The sequence below is a fragment of the Tupaia chinensis genome, unplaced genomic scaffold (genome assembly GCF_000334495.1).
Source record: "Tupaia chinensis unplaced genomic scaffold, TupChi_1.0 Scaffold000211_1, whole genome shotgun sequence".
NCBI lineage: Eukaryota > Metazoa > Chordata > Mammalia > Scandentia > Tupaiidae > Tupaia > Tupaia belangeri.
This window is the reverse complement of record NW_006159686.1, coordinates 2,233,288-2,247,693: the sequence shown is the minus strand read 5'-3', so window position 1 is coordinate 2,247,693 and position 14,406 is coordinate 2,233,288. Positions and strand designations below refer to the sequence as shown.

General features: G+C 57.3%; 1 long non-coding RNA gene across 1 annotated transcript in view; it reads left to right on the top strand.

The window, feature by feature from the left end:
• Positions 1 to 12,888, top strand: part of LOC102467998 (uncharacterized) — a 15,139-nt gene extending 2,251 nt beyond the window's left edge. Inside the window, exons 3-4 of the long non-coding RNA XR_003549218.1 lie at positions 5,419 to 5,700; positions 10,305 to 12,888. This is a non-coding gene — a long non-coding RNA (uncharacterized LOC102467998). The remainder of the gene's footprint in view (positions 1 to 5,418; positions 5,701 to 10,304) is intronic.
• Positions 12,889 to 14,406: the final 1,518 nt, after the last annotated feature.

The window sequence follows — 14,406 nt, the reverse complement described above, 5'->3', positions numbered from 1 at the left end:
GCGGCAGAAGAACCTCCAAATACAAGGGGCCCACCCACCCCTGTTGACCCTCTCACCCACGCCTGCTGTCCCTCCCACCCACACCTGCTGTCCCTCCCACCACACCTGCTGACCCTCCCACCCGCACCTGCTGTCCCTCCCACCTACACCTGCTGACCCTCCCACCCCACTGCTGTTCCTCCCACGCACCTGCTGTCCCTCCCACACACCTGCTGTCCCTCCCACCCGCTGACAGCCCTGATCCGTGCACAAGGCTGAATTTGTCAGGCCTACCCACATAATGAGGTCTTTTCGTCTGATTCTGTCTTTGCCTGCATTTCTAAGGAACTTGCTTTACAACTTCCAAAAGGTGTCTCTGTACTTTGGTGAATGCTCTTCATTTGGAGCAATGGAGTGAAAAGAGGTAGAAATGCCTAACGCCGTGGCAAGAGCAGACCCGAGGAGGGAGGGGGACAGCTGCCAGAAGGTCCCGCCCCTCACTAGCTGAGCATCTCCTGCAGCTTGGAGAAGTCATTCTTTCCAGTCCGGCCTGGCCTGATTTATGTCCCTTTCCAGCTGAACAGAGTAACAGCGCAGGAGGTGCGACGTGACTGACGGGGCGGGAGGAAGGGGGAGTGAGGTACCCAGACGGGGAAGCAGGGGAGGACAGTCTAACGAAGACTAGAGCTGCCAGAGGACTTCCCTCCCAGCCCTCTCTCCTTCCACGTGGCTTTGCTTCCGCTCACTGAATCTTTGCCAGTTGGCGAAAGAAGACAAAGTGTCGGCAAATGTGAAGATCCGTTCTAATGATCGCGGTGAGATGGCTCATCACCTGTCGTCTTTCAAGCGGGCGATTCTTTTGCTGCAGTTCTTCTACTGCGGTTCCGTGTTGGTGAGGATGTGAGGGACACAGATGTACCCAGAGCAGCTGGCGGTGTCTAAACGCCGTAATCCAAGGAGCAGCTAACAACCTGCGGCTCTCCTGCTAGAAAATGAACAGACTGCCAGTGAGGAGCAGACACAAGAGAAAACCTCAAGGGGGAGTAAAAGGAAGATGGTAACCGCCACACAGGAAACGAAAGTACTTCCGAGGACAGAGGGAGCCAAGAACCCGATGGTCACGCCAGAGCCGTTGTACCCAGAAAGCAGGGACATTGCAAGGCAGCATCGGAGAGCAGCCTCTCTGCTCCTGGGAAGTTACACACAGCATTGCCTCGACCAATAATTGTTGAGTAGCTCGAGCATAAACTTGCGGACTTTTCCCAGAATGTAAAGCAAGACAGAAATGATAAGGAGTTAAGAGACACTAGCGAGAACAGAGGAGAAACTTATTAAAGAAATAATGCAAGTTTCAAGGCCTGTGGTTTTTTTTTTTTTTAATGTTTTAAACTTTATTTTTTGTAATTTTTTTTTTATTTAGCCAGAGAGGGGCAGAGTGAGAAAAAGTGGTCATCTTTAGACATGAAAGCCCCCCCCAAATCCTACCCATTTGCAAAAAGGTACTGTGGATGAACATGAGGATGGAGACCCTGCAGAAGTGGGGTCCGAGGGACTTTGGGAACAGCCCAGCCAACTGATGGGAAGACAGGTAGCATGTCTACAGTGGGCAGGAGGCACTGTTCAAGGTGAAGCAAGAGGGGCCGGGTGGTGGCACGGAGGCAAACGTGACCAGCAAGATAGTCCCATGTGGGACGGTTCCTGGTTCCAGTCTGGCGACCCCCTGAGCACACCTGTGTACGCTTGCCTGTGGTCTGGGGTTGGCTGATGTTTGAGGGTGGATTGTGATGTCAAGACGATGTCGCGAGTTCTCGTTCTCTGTCTCTCTCTCTCTCTCATTGTCGCGAGTTCTCATTCTCTGTCTCTCTCTCTCTCTCATTCATTGAAGAGGTAAATTGAGAGGAAAAGTAAACCGTGGAAGAAGCTGTCGATGTCTCAGTAAGGAATATCAAGAAGAAAAACAGAATGATTTATTTTGAAAGATGGGAATGAGAAAAAAACTGGAGAGAGATTTTTGCTAATAGGGCATGTGCACTCGCTGGAAAGATAGTGACAGACAGATAGAAACCAAGAAATCAACCCCCAGAGAGCATGGCCACACCACAATCCCTTCTCCCCCATTCTTCTCTCAGGATTTGGGGCATATGCACAAACACACACACTCAGTGTGTGTTTCAAGCCACTTGGTCTGGGACTCAAACCACAGTAAGCCATGTGGGAGTCCAGCAACATAACCATTATGCCATCTGCTGGTCCCCAAACTGGAAGATCTTAGCAAAGTGATGAAAATGCTGATTTCTTCTCTCTAAGAAAGGGGAAGCCAGCGGTTATCCCAGGAAGAACAGTAAACTGTAAGAAGCTCGTGTTCGTGGGTAAGCGATCAGGTCCCCCGCTTCCTGATCGAGGGGCGTCAACATCTCTTCTGTGTCCATGTGCCTTCTGAGACTAAGCGTGACTGCTATTTAGTTGATGGTGTGACATCTTTTTACTAGAACCAAAGAAGGGACCGTTATATTCTAGAACTGTCTATGATGGAGGGGAAAATTTAATTTGCACAATAATCTTCGCATTTTATGCTCATTTTTAACCTTTAGAATTGACTTTCAGTTAGGACAGAGAGTTTGGGATCAGGAGTTTTTTTTCTTCAAAGAGTAAAAATGATTGAACTTTGTGTTATCAAACCAAGGGTCAGTTAACAAAATAAAGAAAAGAGAGGCAAAAATCACATCAGAGACGTTTGTACTCCTGTCTGCTGTGTGGGCACCACAAGACAAAATCCAATATTGGTGAATCAGGTAGAGACTCCTACATGTTCTTTAAATGTATATACGTGACCAGGTGAGAAGCTAAAAATAATGATGTGACCGTTGACAGTTGTGAGGAGGGGTGAGAATGCTGGCAGGGTGGTATGGGACAATATTTTGTACAGCCGTGAATCCTCACGTGACGTCTGAAGCTGGTAAAACGACGACAAAAGCACAGTATGTGCAAATGATGCTTTTTGGACAATTCATCAAATGGCTGAATTCAGAAATGTTTGAACATGATTGCTTTAAGGAAGAGGTTTCCGAGAAGAGTGGGGTGGCTGCAGAAGAACATTGCTGTTCATTGGCAGCTCTTCGCATTCCTGTTGCTGCTGTAACAAGTCATCTTAGACTTGGTTTAAAGCAACACAACATGGGCTAGACCCATGGCCTGGTGGGAAGGAACCTGGATGGAGCATGGCCGATGGCGGGGTTCAAATCCCAGCCCTGGTGGCTTAGAAAACATGCCAGTACACATGCATGCGTGCCCCAAATCCCAACAAGAGGAAGAAATGGAGGGGCCAGCAGGTGGTGTCATGGCTACATTGCTGGACTCCCACGTAGTCGACTACAGTTTAAGTCCTGGACCCAGCAGGTTAAAAATCACATCAGGTGCATGTGCATGCATGCTCAAAATCTCAGAGGAGAACTGTGGCATGGCCATCCCCCCTGGGAGTGATCTCTTGCTTTCTGTCTCTCTGGCAAGCACCCTATAGCAAAAGTCTCTCTCTAAAAAGCGAGGGAGAAGTGGAGGCAGGATTGCAGTGTGGCCACGCCCCAGGGAAGTGCTTCTCCCTCGCCTTCTCGCGGTCTCTCCGCTGAGCACGGATGCCCTCTGAAAATGTGAAGCACACACGTGAACTGTTTTACGGTTATGGACAAAGTGTAAAGTGGGTCTCCCTGGGCTAGAAGCAACTGGGCAGGATGGGTGGTCCGGGGTTTCTGGGGAGACTCTGCCTCCTTGCCTCCCGGCTCCCGGAGTCGCCCCTCCTTCCATCACCAGGTCTGCAGCCGCCTCACACCGTCTCGGGGAGCGACCCTGCTGCGTCGTCCACGCCGGCCTCGTGGTTTTCTGCATCTGCCGTCACCCCTGACTCTTGTCCCCGTCCCTCTTATGAGGACCCCACGACTGCATCAGTCACACCCCGTTACTCCAGGGTCCTCTCCCCTTCAAGGCCAGCTGGTTTTGACCTTGATGTGACCATGCAGTCACCTTGGCACGCAGTGACATATTCACAGGCCCAAGGACTGGGACGTGGCCATCTCGGGGGCCGTTACTCCGCCTTCTGCAGCCGCCTCACACCGTCTCGGGGAGCGACCCTGCTGCGTCGTCCACGCCGGCCTCGTGGTTTTCTGCATCTGCCGTCACCCCTGACTCTTGTCCCCGTCCCTCTTATGAGGACCCCACGACTGCATCAGTCACACCCCGTTACTCCAGGGTCCTCTCCCCTTCAAGGCCAGCTGGTTTTGACCTTGATGTGACCATGCAGTCACCTTGGCACGCAGTGACATATTCACAGGCCCAAGGACTGGGACGTGGGCATCTCGGGGGCCGTTACTCCGCCTGCCACAACCAGGGTTATTTTGGTGACTTTAAAGTAAAAAAAAATTACTCTGTGGATCTGAAAAATGTTTTTAAAATATTTTGAGGGAAAAGTAGTTCACAGAACAGTGTATGCCATCCGGTCCTAATCTCACATTGTGAAAGTGTGTGCACGTCTGCGTGCACACGTAAGTGTATTTGCAGAGAAAAACTAGCTATTTTGGGGCAGTTTTTCTTCTGAGTAACTTATTTTCATGCTTTCATTTATTTTCCAAATTTACTATGATCAATATGGGTTGCTGAAAAAGAAGGTGTCTGTAAAATCCCTATAGAGTGACCTGTCACTACAAACAAGCTGACGAACTGGACCTCTCTCAAATTCTCTCCAGGACATGTTCAGCTCTTCCCGATCCTTACAGAACTGCGAGCTCCAGTCTCAGTAACAGTGCCTGCTCCGTCTCAGAGACCCAGGGATGTCAGGGCCAGTTATTAGACGCATCCAACCGGGCATAAACTAGTGGCTTTGTCCCGAGGTCGTGGCAGGGCTGGAGCTGTGGTGTCCAGGAAGCTGGGACCCCACGAGCCGCGTCTCTGTCCGAGCTCTGCGTCACGTGGAGCCGGCCGTGCAAGCCTGCCTGCGAAAACCAGTCTGCTCCAGCCTGCCGTGCACAGCGCCGCCTGCGGGTCTTGTCCATGGCAGATGTCACTCAGCTGTCTGGGGGCGGAGCTGAGATGCTGGGATCCAGGCGGCTCTTTGGTGAGGCCGATGCCGCCGCTCCACAGAACACACCCTCAGTAGAGCTTCTGGGGCCAAGACAGGTGACACAAAACCCCAGGTGAGAAGCCCCGGGGTGGGGATGGGAGTGACATGGCAATGACGAGGAGGACAGCGAAGGCTGCCGCATGCCAGGCCTGTGCGGAGGTGGACGTGTTTGAGCACATGGCCAAGGTGAGCCAGGGGCACGGCCACATCTGGGTGGCCAGGTCGACAGCGTCACCCCGGAGCCGGCCAGCGGAGCTTTGCGTCTCCCGTAGCTGCTGGTTACACACGGCCGCTGGAGGACCAGCTAGACCCCAGCTCAGATTCATTCCTAGGTGTGTACCCCACGGGTGACAGGAGTCCACGGAGCATGCGCTGTTCCACGGCCCGCCACTCAGAGCAGCCCACGGTGCTCACCCATGGTGAGAGGGTAAACCGTGGGCATCTATCCGCCAGCCATCGCGAGGGGTCGCATTGCCACAGCCCCGGCATGGGCGAGCCCTGAGATACCACACTAAGTGACAAGAAGCCGGACACAAAAGGCCCCATCCTGTCCGACCCCACTGATGGGACTCGTCCGAACAGACAGAAAGGAAAACGGCGAGAACGAGGCAGAGGTAAGGACGGCTAAGGGTACGGGCTTTCTCTGGGGGTGGCCGGAAGGTTCTAAAGCAGACTGTGGTATTGACTGCCCTCCAGAGCCAGGAGAACATGCACCCCTGTGCCGAATCACCCAGGGTGTGGCGTTTCAGGAGGGCAGTCCAGCTGGCTAACGTGTCCACCAGGGCTTGGGCCCCCTTCTCAGTCAGGTTCCAGGGACCTGGACCCAGGCCCTCCGCACAGGCAGCAGGACGGGAGGACCACAAGGTCTGTGTGCCCAGCCCTGGCCCAGAGCAGACTGGGGAGTGGCTGCTCGCAAGGCCTGGGCAGAGCTGCCTGTGCAGGCCTGCTGTCCACGCACCCTGGTGCAGGAGAACAACGTGGGTGCTGTGAGGGTCCCGCTGTGTTCTGCACACTCCCAGAGCCAGAGCCTGCTTTCTGGGTGGTCCCACAGTGCCGAGGTGAGGTCAGGGACACATCCGCCTAACGGTCACAGTCATGACTTTCAGATGCCCAAGTGGCATGGGGACCCGCTTAACACGCTCACGTTGGGCCCATGACCGCGGGGTGAGGTGGATAGCACTCACCAGCATGGGAGTCTGCACCCCGGGCCAGCGTCGTCTTTCCCGTACTGATGGGAATGGCCCAGGAGACACGTTGGGATGTTTCGAGGCGCCTTCTCCAGCCTCGTTCAGAGCAAACCAGCTCGACGTCTCCCTCTGGGACGCAGTTTGCTGAGGGCACACTGGAGGAGGAGCGCTGGCCGGCCATTCTGATCAGCAGGGTGGGCGCGAGTCCCAAGGGCCTGCCGCTGAGTGACGGCCAGCGGTTAGCCTGGGACTAGGAAAGCCGCGTTGCCATGGAGACCGCCGCCAGGCCCACGCTCAGGTGCTTCTCCCCGTGCTGTCCGAATGTGTGTTTCATAAAAATGTTAATGCGCTCTAATTGCTTCGAAGCCGCCACCTCCATACTTGAGTTCCACATCAAAGAGTACAGGCCCCACGTCCCGGGGCACAGCGGTCCCTCTCTTAGGGACGGGCTCATCACACGTGTGTAGACCCGGCCCCCGGGCAGAGGGCCCGCGTGTCTCCTCTCCCTCCTGGACTAGGACGAGCAGGCTAGTCTTCCTGCGGCTTCCAGGCCTTGGCCGCGGCCTCCTGTGAGCCGGGAGGAGAGGCCAGAGCCTTGCTGGCTCTGTTTTCCCAGCAGGTCCACCGCACGCACACAGCCTGTGCCGAGCAGTCCACGCGGAAGCCCGGGTCCCGGAGCGTGCATATCACTGTTTCCTGAGCCCCGGAGGTGGAGGAGGGGAGCGGGGACAAGGGCACTCCCTCTGAAGCTTGGGTGTCAGTATTAACCCCGGTGACGGCGAGGCAGAGTGAACTCCGGGTCTCACGGGCCCTTCCGTCCACACCTGCATGTAGAAAATAGGCTCTCGGAGGCAGAGATCCAAGTTTGAAAACAAAGCTTCTTCTGACAAAGCCCTGGTGGCCGAGGGTAACGGTCCCGGAAGGACAGCCATCCCCGCTTTCCCCTCCCCTCCTGCCCGACGTCTGCCTCTGACACCGCTCAGGACTCAGACCTCAGTGTGCGGCCCGGGCAGCCGGGGTGTCTCACACAAACCCTCTTGCTTTACACCCTCTGCCTCAGTTTACCTTTCTATGGTGGGAGTACCATGTCCCAAGTCCTCGCTGCGGCCGAGGGTGTCTGACGCTGTCTGGGCCAAAGGTCCACCTTCCGGGGTGAGCTCCTTCCCCCGACGCTATCTGACCCCATGACCCAGAGAGGAACGGGGTCTCAGCTGGGGCAAGCAGAGGGTGGACAGCGCAGGCTCACAAATGGCAGCAGACTGAGGACTGGGAGGTCGGAAGTCACACCCCTGCTCACCCGATAACCCCTGATCACCCCCCAGCTGCCGGCAGGTACCTGGGGTGGGAGTGATTATAAACACCTGCTCCCCGCTCACTCCTGGCACCGTAGACATGTACAGGCATGAAGCAAAAGCTTAGGACCAGCCCATGGCAGGGGGGTTAAGGATAATGGATCCCACGTGGCCAATGGCATGGTTCAAGTCTCAGAGCTGGCAGCTTGAAAAGCACTCTGGGCATGTGTACATGTGTGCCCAGAATACCAGCAGGATGGGGACATGGAGGACACAAGGCCTTGGTAGGACCACATGCCCTGGGGGTCCTTTCTTCCTGTCCTTCCCCTGTCCTGTCTCTCGTGAGTGCATGCACTCTTTGGCAAAATCAAAAAGATGAAGAAAGAAAGAAAAGGCCTTGTTTACTCATGTCCACAGAAAATAACCAACTCTAAAAAGTTAATAATTAACGTGGTTTATTTCTAAGCAGAATATGAGTGACCTAGGCCCGGAGAGGAGGCAAACATGCCTTTCTCGGGGTGATCAGGTACAGGGGTTCCTTTTATCTGATTTTGAGAGTGACAGACAAAATTAGTGAAGAGATTTCCATTGGTCTGGCCCAAAAAGGTGGGACATGCAGAAGTGGGGGCTTGTGGGTTGTAGGTGGGTTCCACAAAGAGGATGCAGCATAAGTAAACAACCTGAGACTACGTTCGGACACTCTTTGTCCGAATCAATATTTCTGTGGTTTTGACATCTTGTCTTTAAAAAAATGGCAAATCTCCACTCCCTCTCTTACCCCCACCACTGTGCTGGCCAAAGGTGCTTGGAGAAGATAACGGGATCTTCCCTGTTATATAAACCGATGGGCTTCCAGGGGGCGGCTCTGGGATGTCGGCGGGTCAGTGACGCGGAACGTCTGCCTGCACTCCCCGGGCAGAGCCGACAGCACCCCCAGCTGTGCTCAGCCTTCATGGGCGCAAATAATCCCTTTTCCGGACAGAAGGCAAGTCGATGGCACTTGAGGCTAGGTCCTCCTGGTTCAGGGACAACACTGATACCATGCTCCCCTCTGAGTCCCTTTCGGGTTTCTGCAGACGCTTGTTCCGAGGAGTTAGCATGTGCATGTTGAGCACGCCCTGCCCACAGAGACCCCTGCTGCAGAGGGGCCGTGGTAACCAGCACCTGCCGCACAGGCAGAGGGGGACCCACTCCCTGCAGAAGGTGGGCGTCTCCTGGGAGCCCTGCTGGGGAAAAGCACGGGCGTCTGGGAATCCACTGTGGTGCTGCTCATGATGCTGAGGCTCGAGCATGACTTAAACGTTTGGCCGAGGGCCAAGGCAGACTGGGTGCTGACAGCCTCATGTGACGGAGCACGGAGACCGGCAGGTACACTCCTAGGGACGCGGACATGCTGGTCTCCTGTCCCCACAACAGGCTGTTCACGTTACAAGGAATGTGCGCCATTAGGAGACGCTGCCTCAGACCACAGGACGGCTTTATTAGACAGACCCTAACAAGGGCTGGAGGGTGGAGAGCCTGGGGCCGCCCGCACTGCCGCGGGGAGCAGCTGGCTGTCCCTCACAGGTTACACAGCCGGCACGGCGCCAGAAAATAACCAACTCTAAAAAGTTAATAATTAACGTGGTTTATTTCTAAGCAGAATATGAGTGACCTAGGCCCGGAGAGGAGGCAAACATGCCTTTCTCGGGGTGATCAGGTACAGGGGTTCCTTTTATCTGATTTTGAGAGTGACAGACAAAATTAGTGAAGAGATTTCCATTGGTCTGGCCCAAAAAGGTGGGACATGCAGAAGTGGGGGCTTGTGGGTTGTAGGTGGGTTCCACAAAGAGGATGCAGCATAAGTAAACAACCTGAGACTACGTTCGGACACTCTTTGTCCGAATCAATATTTCTGTGGTTTTGACATCTTGTCTTTAAAAAAATGGCAAATCTCCACTCCCTCTCTTACCCCCACCACTGTGCTGGCCAAAGGTGCTTGGAGAAGATAACGGGATCTTCCCTGTTATATAAACCGATGGGCTTCCAGGGGGCGGCTCTGGGATGTCGGCGGGTCAGTGACGCGGAACGTCTGCCTGCACTCCCCGGGCAGAGCCGACAGCACCCCCAGCTGTGCTCAGCCTTCATGGGCGCAAATAATCCCTTTTCCGGACAGAAGGCAAGTCGATGGCACTTGAGGCTAGGTCCTCCTGGTTCAGGGACAACACTGATACCATGCTCCCCTCTGAGTCCCTTTCGGGTTTCTGCAGACGCTTGTTCCGAGGAGTTAGCATGTGCATGTTGAGCACGCCCTGCCCACAGAGACCCCTGCTGCAGAGGGGCCGTGGTAACCAGCACCTGCCGCACAGGCAGAGGGGGACCCACTCCCTGCAGAAGGTGGGCGTCTCCTGGGAGCCCTGCTGGGGAAAAGCACGGGCGTCTGGGAATCCACTGTGGTGCTGCTCATGATGCTGAGGCTCGAGCATGACTTAAACGTTTGGCCGAGGGCCAAGGCAGACTGGGTGCTGACAGCCTCATGTGACGGAGCACGGAGACCGGCAGGTACACTCCTAGGGACGCGGACATGCTGGTCTCCTGTCCCCACAACAGGCTGTTCACGTTACAAGGAATGTGCGCCATTAGGAGACGCTGCCTCAGACCACAGGACGGCTTTATTAGACAGACCCTAACAAGGGCTGGAGGGTGGAGAGCCTGGGGCCGCCCGCACTGCCGCGGGGAGCAGCTGGCTGTCCCTCACAGGTTACACAGCCGGCAGGCCGCCAGCCCTCCCATTCCTGGGTATACACCGCAGAGGGATGGAGACGCACGACGTGACAACGTGTACACAGCCGGCACAAAGGATACACGTGTCCGCACCGGTGGGTACGGGCAGACGGCAGTCCACCCGGGGACAGCGGACGGAGCACAGGCCCCGTGACTACACGGATGACCACGACACGGGATGCCGAGTGCAAGCAGCAGACCCAGGCCGTGAGTGTCGCCTCCCTGTCCACTGCCAAGGACGGGCAGACTCGGGGGTGGCGAGCAGGTGAGCGGCCGCCAGGGCTGGGGCTGGGAACTGGGGAGTGACCGCGCTGAGGCGGTGAGGACGCCCAGAGGCTAGGAGGCTCCTAAAAACCACCGAGTGGTGACTTCAGGTGCTAAGGGAGTTAAGTTTCAGTAAATCTGAGGCCAAAAAGGTCAGGAATGTTGTGGGTGAAAAAGAAGTTGCCTGGGATTTGCTATTTTTTCCCTTTTTGTGTGTGCCATAGGGTGCATGCGCTTGCCACAGAGACCCAGAGGGAGAGAGTGAGAATTCACCCCACCAGCCCTTCTCCCCCACCCTGTTCTTGAGACTGGGGCGCGCAGCTGGAGAAACACTGGCCGCATGTGTGCCTGCCCGAAAGGGCGAGAGACATGGCCCTGCGTGAGAAAATCTCTCTCAGCGCCTGCACCCTCTGCCCAGCAGACAGCCTTACGGACGGTCTCCAGCCTCCGAAAGCGTGCCCAGGTGCCGGGGTGAGCTGGAAGCCCTGTCACTGACGCCACGCCCGGGCTCCAACGCTGCTTCCATGGGATCCCACCGCGCGACAGCCATCCTGTCCCAGGGATTTGCAGCAGGGTCGATTCCCCTTCCCTGGCCGGGGAAACCTTTCCAATCACCCGGTGCACGGACACAGCAGCGGTGTAGACAGATTGCCGGCATTCCCACCACAGCCAACGGTGAGACTCTGGAATGAAGGACATTTTTTTCTTTAAACGAAAGACTTTGTCAAGGCTTATGGCGAAGCAGCTTTGAATAACCCTGTAATTCACTCCCGCCCGGGCCCCAGAATGAAGGAAAGGCCCGTGCAGGCGGCGAGGCGGGCGCTGCGGTCTCTCCTGCTCAGGTGCACTTAGGCGGGACGTCATAAATGGGTTGGAAGCAGTCTTCACCCGAGGCAGAACCAGCCTCATTACCAAGGAAGGAAATGTCTCCTGTCTTTCGCTGTCAGTTTTGTCAATTTTGCCCGAAGCTGCAGAAGCAATGTTTTCCTTACTATGCAGCAGCGCGAAGCTTGCTCTCCTTTGCTTTGGGAAGCCTGCACCCCAGTGTGGGGCCGGAATGCAGCAGCTGACCTCTGTGGTGGGGGCAGGCCCCTGCGGAGCTCAGCTGGGCGCCCTGAGACACCTGGCTCGGACAAGTTTGCAATCGTGTCCAGGTTACCGGGTCCTTTACCCCCTCTTTGCTTTCTCCAGAGAGAGGAAAGACACTGGCCGGTGCTCCTAGGCAGCCGGGGGTTAGTTAGGCTCCCGCAGTAAGGCGCGTCCCGTGCACAGACCTCAGCCCGGGGGAGCGTGGAAGCGCACTGAGAGGAGGGAAGCCTCTGAGGCCCGGGCCTCACCGACCGCGGACACGGAGTAAGGAAGCCACAACGACAGCTCCACTGACGCTGTTGGCAGCCTTGCTACAGGGAACCCCGAGCACAGCCCCCTTGGGGGAAGAAGCCAGCCAGGCAGGGGAGCGCCATTTCTGTGAACTGCCAGAGAGAGGCAGAGCGGCAGGCGGAAAGCAGGCCCTTGACCCGGGGACCGGAGGGGACGCAGCGGCGTCCTGCAGGGCAGTGGTGATGTCCTAGCAGCACGCTGGGAGCGCAGCAGGGACAGACCAGCACATGGAGCTGCCCCGTGCAGGGAGCGAGCCAGGCCGGGAACTCAGCTCCGCAGGGCTGATCGGTGACAACTACGGTGGAAGCCGCGTGAATTGTGGCTGGGGAGCCCGCTGCCCCAGGACCCGGGGACAGGAGGGAGGACGGATGGGACAAGGCCACCTGCAGGCTGTGGGGGGTCCCTTCCAGCGCTCCCAGCCTCCCCACCCTCACATCCTGGTCCCGGCCCACCCCACATGGGACCTCCTGCTCCCCCGTCCCACGAGTGCCCTCCTCTGAGGGAAAGCGGAGGATGGCTCCCCACCCCACCGCACCCTGCACCCCGCAGGTCGGACCGTCATCACCGGGGAGAGAATACACTTTCCCATTTCAAAGGGCCGCGGGCCGCTGACGCCTGCCTTCCGGACATTGGGAGCACGTACAATGCTTTGAGGGATGAAAGTGGACGACTCGAGGTCTGCGTCCAATAAAGTCATTTCCTTTTTACTACGAAGCAGTTTGGGCTGAGAGAAGCTGCGATCTTATCCCTCTGGTCAAGGACAGCCTAAGGCTCTCGGGTCTCCAAGCCGTCACCTACGAGTGTGGCCTGGCAGTGACTGTGTCTGCTGTCCCCATTACGCCCTGCCCACGCCCCCCCTCCCCCCGGCTGTGACATAGCCCAAGGTTGTCGTAGCCAGAGCGGCGGGGGGGGGGGGGGGGAACAGTAAATGCTCCACCCTGTCCTCCAGGTGTCACCCCTGTGTCTCTGCCTGCTTCTCCTCGTGGTACCAAAGGTTGCTTCCCGGGCCTGGAGGAGAGGGAAGACTTTGTGGTCAGCAGGACCCCACCCCAAGGGGTTGCAGCTGGAAAGCAGAAAAGACAACTAGCTGGCCTTCCGACTTGTCCAGACTGAGCACAGCATGCCAGGCCGGGTCAGGGGACAGTCCCCTCCAGAAAGGAGCAGTGCACCTAGGGGTCCTTCCCGTCACCCGCCTCCAAACAGCTCGGACCTCAGAACAAGATCTTCCTGCCCGGGACTATCCCACGGTCAACGGAGGCATTGCGAGACGAGGCTCCTCCCAGCTTCCGCTCTGCCTTTCAGCGAGTGTGGGTTTTCCCTCTGCACTCTCCCCTCATGGTCACGAGACAGCTCCAAGGCTTCAGGCATCACGGGTGGATGTGACATGAAAGGACAGACGTCCCCATGTGTCGCTCGGAAACACGGAGCGCTTCCAGGCATGGTCAGCAGCTCACTGGGCCTCTCTGGCCAGGGCTGTTGGCTGTCTCTCCTGAACGGATCTCTGCGGACTAAAACGAGGTACTCACGCCTGGCTTAGGGGAGCTCGTGACCCAGAGGAGGTGCGCATTACCCCAGGGATGACACTAGGAAGGAGAGACCCCGGGCTCTGGCTTTCTCGAAGGAATTGGAGCAAGCTCCTGCGGCACCCGTGAGGGGAGGAGAAGGGAGAGGAGCCCGGGGTGGAGAACACCCTGGGGAACGGCAGGTCCTGCCGATGCTTCTCGGGCCGGATCTGCTGACCTCACCCGGTCCGGCTCCGCTGCCTTCCCGCCCACAGCTCCGGAGTTGGGCTGTGCTCGGCGCCGCCCGGATGGCACGTGCACCACCTTCCCTCTGACTCCGGTACCCGAGCAGGGACACGTTCTTACCTGTTCACGTCGTTAGCAGCGCCGGGGCCGGGAGGCTTCGAGCTTCACCTGAGCCGCGGCCAGCTCCCGGGGGGAGATCGACGGGGAGGTCATCGTACCGGGGAAGTAATTAGGGGGAGGACGCGAGACGGCACTTCTCGGCAGCCACGGCTACCAGGTGTCATGGCCAGCGACGCCCAGGAGAGCCCCGTGAGCGGGAAGGGCTGCTACACGGATTACAGCAGAGCCCGGCCCTGGGTGCAGGCGGCGTGGGAAGCGGGGCTCTGTACCGAGCGAGGCCGGCCTGGGCAGAGGGCGAGGGGCGAGACGGCCGCGCTGCTCAGACAGCTGTCTGCGACGCTCAGTGCCACTTCCCACGCGGCCCGGGGAGCAGCCGGGCCGCGCCCCTGAGACAAGGCTGCCCTGACCCCGAACCTACCTCAAAACCGAAAACCGTCGCCCACCGGCTCCTCCAGATTCTTAGTTCTGCCTTCCTGGGCAACCTCACCTGCAGCTCCCCAGACCTGCTGACCCTGCCCCTTTGCCACGGAAATGCTCGCCCACGCCCAGCGAGCCTCCTGGACCCC